Source organism: Anser anser (assembly GCF_964211835.1).
Source record: "Anser anser genome assembly, chromosome: 4".
In the NCBI taxonomy this organism is placed as follows: Eukaryota; Metazoa; Chordata; class Aves; order Anseriformes; family Anatidae; genus Anser; species Anser anser.
Window position 1 is genome coordinate 50,541,952 of NC_139724.1, and position 7,039 is coordinate 50,548,990.

Consider the following 7,039-nt stretch of genomic DNA (forward strand, 5'->3'; position numbering starts at 1 on the left):
GCAATTACACTTTGAAAATGGTCAAAAGAAAAACAGTGGCTTTGTGGTAATGTCTCTGTACAGAATAAGAAGTAATCTAGTATGACTATTCTGTATTATTTTATTGGGTCTTTCATTTTTATAATGTGTGCAGTCCGTTATTACTTTCATCAGTTTGTGGTCATTTATTGTTTTAAGAGTTGAGTATTAGGTACCTGGTGAAATTGTGTAATGTAACTGTATTACATTGAAACTAAGTGTGATTTAGGAACAAAAATAGTATTTTTTGTTTTTACCTGTGAACAGTGAAGTGCATTTGCTTTAGTTGTGCTACACTGCATAAAGAAGGAGAGGTTACAGTCGGGAAATTGCTTAGAAGGGTTAAGAGACTGTGAAAATGCTATTTTTAGACTCAAGTTTTCTGTTTTTTCAATATTTTGTCTGGGCAAGAAAACTGGAAATGAATTGAACGTTAGGGATTCATGAAGAGAAGAGACTGCTTGTAACATCCTAATGGGACTGATGAAGTATCATGAATTGCTACCAATTATTTCACTTGCTAGACTTTCCAGGGAAGGCCAATACATGTGAATGGACTTTTAATGGGCTGCAGCTCTCTGCTGTGTTCCCCCTTGTGTGCATATGACCCCAAGGCCTCCCACCCCTGAAGCAGGGAGATGGTTCCCTCTGAGTTAGCTGATCCGTGCAACCCCAGAATCGTGTTCTCTGGCAGATTTCTCTTTTCAAATATCACATAAAATAGGTGAGAGCAGATGAGGCATCTTCCAGGTTAAGGAGTAAATTGGGGATTGACGGGTGCAGGTGGAGTGATAAGAAAACACAGACCTTTATTTCTAGTCCTGGCTTTTCAGTAGTGCAGTGAGCTACTGGATCCAGTAGGCAGCAGTTCTTAATTTAGGACAACAATAGTAAGTTTGAAATGATGCAAATATAACAAAAAAAATCTTGTAGCTAACAAATGCTTAAAGGAAAACAAGGGAAAGAATTATCTGTTGTCTTCCATTTCCAAACATTAAAATATTACTGTGATTGCACAACTACTTGTTTTCAAAACAGCCCTGTGTGCTGTCACACTAGATCCATCACAGTCTGCTTTCTGCTTCTGGTTTTATTCAAGTCAGTGACTGAATGGACATCAGTGGCTTCTGCTGGGGAAAGCTTGAAGGTTCTTGTATTAGGTTGAAATGCACTCTGCTTTCCCCTACAGTTTTATTCTTAGGGGTTCCTGAGGTACGTAACGTCAGTGTGGACAACGTATCTGCTGTCCTGACAGGTCAGTGCTGGCTACGCTTTAAGAGGCATCCTTTCTCCACCACAGGCAGGGTAACTCCAGTGCCCTCTCTAAGCTGTTCTCTGCTCCTGTTTCCTAGGATGGGGCAGCTCTACTTCAGTAACTTCAGACCTTATTTCTGTCTTCTGATTCCTGAAAATTCTTAAAGCATTTGTCACTTCTACCTATAAGTCTGCTGAGAAGTTAATACTAAAATACAGATGGGATTCATTTATCTTAAGTTTTCCAGTGCCTCTTCTTCTAACGCATTTGCCTTGGCCTCGTGAGTACATGCATATCCAGAAGAAAATACTCCCAGACTGATCTCTTCTGGACTGCCTAACCGCCAGTGCACACTGAGGCTTGTTACATTACTTCTCAGCAAGCAGTGCAGCAGCTTTATTACAAGCTCATTGTTTTTCGAGGGGAGATGCATCATCCGTCCTGGTGATACAGCAGAAACCTTACAGCCTCTCGCTATTGCTGCTGGTGCATTTATGTGGAGGTGGGGATGCGAGCCTGATTCCAGCTGTGAGTGGTGGCAGCGGTCCCCACAGTGGGCAGGGGGCTCCCAGGGGATGGGTGGGGTTGGTGCCTGGAGCAGGGCTCAGCTGCCCTCCAGCCATCCCCACCCAGGCTGGGGCATGAGGGGGTGGCATTGGGCACCACCCAGCCCAGCACGCCCTGGGGAAACTGGTGGAGAAACTCTTCCAGCAGCTCGTGGGAGAGTGCCTGTGAAGAAAAAAAAAAGAAAAAAAAAAGAACAAAAAAACCTTTGCCTTTTGAAGGGTATTGGGGAAGGAAATTAATGTTTTACAGTACACAGAGCACAGGAAATCGTTAAGTTGTGTGCACCACCTGCATTATGTATCTCTAGAGCCATAAGGGTTCTGGTCACTTAAAATGATATTGATCCTGCATTATTTAGGAGCAATTTGTGCATGCAACTGAGAGCATTACGTTTATGGCAGCTCTATAAGTCTTTCAACAGATTACTGCAATTAAACGGAAACTACTGCCACTTAATATAGTCTCGAAACTGCAAAATTATTCCAATACTTATCATAATTACGATGATATTAAGTCATTCCGGTTTGTTTTTGTTTCTTTGTAAATGAGATTTAAGCACTGTGTCCCATGAAGATGGCACGTCTAACTGCGTGACTACCAGGTGCATGGATTCTGTTTGTGTGCTAATCCCTCGCTGGCTCCGAGCTGCTTGGCAGCCAAACATTTCCTGGTGTGCACTGTAATAACAGGCAGCTGTCCTGCCATTTCCAACAAAAAATGGGATGATGTGGTATACCATCTCTGCTTTCTCCTAGACCTGCTTCTTACAGATCGCCAAGCTGACTCAAGCAACTGCTCCTAGCAGAGGTTGCTGCTTGTGGAGAACCAGGATGGACTTTAGGGAACAAATTTACAAACTATCTGCTGCAGAAGAGGCAGTGTGCACACTTTGCAATGTAAACACTTGCAAGGAGTCAGTGTATTTGTATGGAAAAATAACAGTTAAATTGTTGGAGATGGGTTGTTTATTCAATCCTGCTGAATTTTTCCACCAAATTCTATCTGTGAGAAGGCTCTGTGAGGTAACAACACGCCCTTCTGGATTCTGACTCTCCTTCTCTATCTCAGTCTTCTTCTCACCCTGGGGATTGAAAATGAAGGTGATGAGGTGTTGGGTTTTCTGGATATCATGTGGCTTAGTTTCTTGCTAGAGTCCTTTTTGTCCACAATGGAAGTTACTCCTAATACCCACGGTGGCACAGAGCCCTCTGTGCTGGTACAAGTTTCACCTGTCATCATTCTGCCTTGAACTCTCCTCTCCTTGATCCTCCCGTGTGAAGTTGGAGGTGCCCAGAGTTAATTAGAGCAGTTTAAATCTTTGATATGTCTGGATGTTAAGTGTTATGAGGAGACAGCGTTTCAGAGGGCTAAGTAGTCTGAAGTTAGCCATCATCTGAAGTTAGCCATTTGATGTTGCATGGAATCAGTCCTTTGATTTATGGGTTTTAAGTAGCTAATCCTGATTACAAAATCCCTTCACAAATAAATCCTTTCATTAAAAAAGTCTCTGTATCTCTCTTTTCATCCACAGACACAAGCAAAAGGCTTGTAAGCAAAGAAAGTATGATTTACTTGCAAAGCATGTGTTTCCACATCCCAGTCCATCTAGCTTTTATATCTCTCTTTAAATTTAGCTATATTCTTCTGGTCTGAAGTGAGGTCATGTTGCAACATCCCCTGGGCTGTACCGTCCAACTTTTGCAAAGCTATGTCCAAGTCCAGCTTGCCTCTAGGGCAGCAGTATAACAACTGACTTCCTTAGACTGCATGAGGCTAAATTACTGCTTTAACTATCCTTGGAGCTTTTGGATGGAAACCATCTGATAAACTATTGCACACTGATTAACCTTACATCAGCTCTTTCGATACTTGCATGTTTATCAGTTCACTGCCCTTCTCTGTGCAATGTGTAGGACAGTGCTCACTGTCATCATAAGTTGTAGTGGTGCGGTACCTGAAGCACTGATGTTAGCTTTTTAGGTGTTCAGCAGCAAAACAATTCTGCTTTGGAGATGAAGGCCTATCTTCATACGGAATTAACTTGTCTTTCCCTAGCATAGACTTTGTCCTAGAAAGTTAAGAAAATATGAAGGGATGTAGGATTCTTTCAACCAAAGACCTATTTTTCTTTTCCATACTTCATGTCTTCCAATATTAATTAACTAACACTAAAGGGTTTTTGTTTGTTTGTTTGCTTGTTTCAAACAAAACAAAAGTTTGTGAGCATACCTGTGGGCAGGATACAATTCATAAGAGGGACGGGATGGGATTTAGGCCAGATCTGATAAACGGGCGGAGAAGGGAAGCAGAGCTGACTTGCCAGCTACTGAAGTCCTCAGAGTTGATTTAATCCTGATGTCAGGCACTCTTTCGAATGTGGGCAAACAGCCCATAATGTAAACTCTGGGGATGAAGCTGAAATTGGTGGTCACTTGCATGTCTTGCGGCATGAAAGCAAACTTGTGGTTAAAGCTTCTGTCAAGGGATTAGGAAGGTCTAAAGTTGAAAGCAATGATCTAGGAAAAAAAAAAAAAAAACAAGCCTGCTCTTAGTAGAAAGCATGTGTAGCTGCTCTGCTAAGCGCTGGCAGTGCATATAGTCACCTCTTAATAAATGGGTCAGAGCCTGGGGTGGTGTGACATGACTCTCCTGACTTCAGTGCAGGAATACCAATTTATTTATACTTCCTGAAGGCACAGTCCATTGCATACCCTCCTGGTGTGGGCTGGGGGAAGGTTTAATCTTTCTAATACATACTTTCATATTAAGCTGCCCTCTCTAGCAATATCCTTGTCTGTTCAGACACTGGAAGACAGCCTAAGTCATTCCTGGATAGGAAAGGAGTCTGATAGTAGCTCTCTGGTTCCCAAAGAGAACAGCAGTGGGGTAGTGAGATCTTGCTGCCCCCAAAGCTGGGACATATTGCCTCTTCCCATCATGTGGACAGTCCTTGAGTTCTGTTTGTGTTTGCATGTGGCTCAGTTGTGAAGTTGAAAGTCATTTAAGAGTGTGTTTCCATTTTGTTTTGTCAAGAGCTTAGAATAGCTGAGATACAACTTAGGAAGAAATGTATGAAACTGTCAGAGCTTTGGTGTATGGACAAATCCAGGCCATGTAGATCCTAGGTAATTCAAACTTGCATGCTTCTCTCGGGTCAGTAGAAGACCTGCTTAATACTATGGCCTGGAACCTCTCTGTGCACCACGCCTGCTTGTGTGTGAAATGGAGGCTCTGGTCCTCAGCTCTGCAGTTTAAATTTCCTGGAGACCTCAAACCAAAATACATGATATTGCCATTACCAATTTCCTTGCTTTGGGGGACAAGCCAGGAGCAGCTCAGATGGACTTCTCAGGTATTTCTTCTCGGCAGAGGAGATGACAGCAGTAGTGATGGTGGTTTTGAGACTAGGAAAGGTAGAATGAGGATTTCTTTGCCTTTTAGTGTCTTGTGGTAATTCACACAGAAGTTGGTCAAGAGTTGCCTTGGTAAAATGTTTTTAGTATCCTACCAAACTACACAGGAAGAGTGCATATGCCTATTAATTTGTTCATACCATGTTCTGCAGCTCTTACGAAATAATAAACATATTTTATCTTGCTTGCACAACTTCCAATGGGAAAGTTAGATCTGAATAAACTCTAATGCACTAAAACAAATGGATCTCATTCCAAATATCCCAGCCAAGCTTCCTTAGAAGCAATTATCTTTCTTCTTACCATAGCTTTTTCTAGACTACCCCTGCAAAACATGAGCTGTGTAATGCAGTGTTCCCTCAGTGCCTTTTCCCCAGATGAAATTCAAATGTTTTGACATCAGCTGAGTCTCACAGCTGTAAGAGGAGGCAGAGATAAAATTAGATGACTTCACCTACCATTACAGAAGACAGCTTTCCATTGTGTATCAGAACTTTGCGTGAGTGTTGTGAGCAGTTGTGATACTGACACCATAAAACTCCCCTACCAAAGCATTTTCTTGAAGTTGAAATTCATCCAGAACAGAAAATAGCCCGGTGCCCTAATGAAGACCATGCCACAGCCTTCAGCAGTCGATGGGTTAAGCAGCAGTCTAAAGGTTGGACATTCACCTGCAATGAAAGTGTCATCTGCCATTGCAGAGGGTTACTTGGTGCTGGTGCAGAGGGAGGAATGCTTATCTAGGGAATTTTCTGTGTTTAGCAGTGCCCAAAAGCCTCTGGGGGATGTTTTATCCAGCAGCACCCTGTTTAGCTTGCGGGTGCTGAGATCATTGCAACAACAACCCTGAAATTCTGGCGGGCAGCACTTGCTGGTGGTCTCTCTTGAACTGGCTTGTCTCCCTGCTTCCAGCTGTTGACTGCATTAGAGACGATTGAAAATTTATGGACGCTTTCCAAATATTACTTATCCGTGTAAGACACTGTTCTGGTTGCCAAAAAGATGTGCTGGGATCATGAATAAATAGAGATACGATCTGTGCAAATGTGACGGGAGATCTCCACAAACCGGGGGTTTTTATTAAGACATTGTCTACACCCTATAAAACGTTAGTGAATACCCATATTATAACATAGACAGGGATATTAATGTCCTGTATTGGAGGGGTGCTGGTAGATAATATACAGAATTGATTGGCTCGACATTGCTGTTTGGTGTTGTTGGTTCTCACCTGTTTTTATGATTCACCTTGTGGATTATCCAGTTATGAGGATGCTCTTTAGCAGAACTGCTCAAAAGCCCTCTTGACCAAATATGATACTTCTGTCAATGTTTTCCCTAATGCACAAGTCATTTTGCCTCCTTACAATAAACAAAAGAACACGCATATATATATACATATTTTTTGTTTACCGGGCTTCAGGAAGTCTGAAGTTGAAGTTGTGAAGTCAGGAAGTTTCGAAATGATCTTGCATTTTGATTCAAGCCCACTCTGAAAACAGACAAACCTCTTTGCAGGGTCTAAGAAGGATACAGACCTACCCCTTTCTGTCTAACAGGTTCAGGGATCCCTTTTCCCAGGCTTTAGATTTCTGCTTGTCAAGTATCTGAGTATGGGAGAAGGGGCATCACCTTTGAAGTCTTTGTGAGGTATCAGTTCTGATGTGGACCCTCTATAGTTTTCTAGGAAGGTGGCTTTGGTCGTTTCAAGTACTGTCTTGTTACCCTATCTAAATTGCCACTTGCCAGTTGATGGAAGCCAGAAATAACACTTAACTGAGTAAAG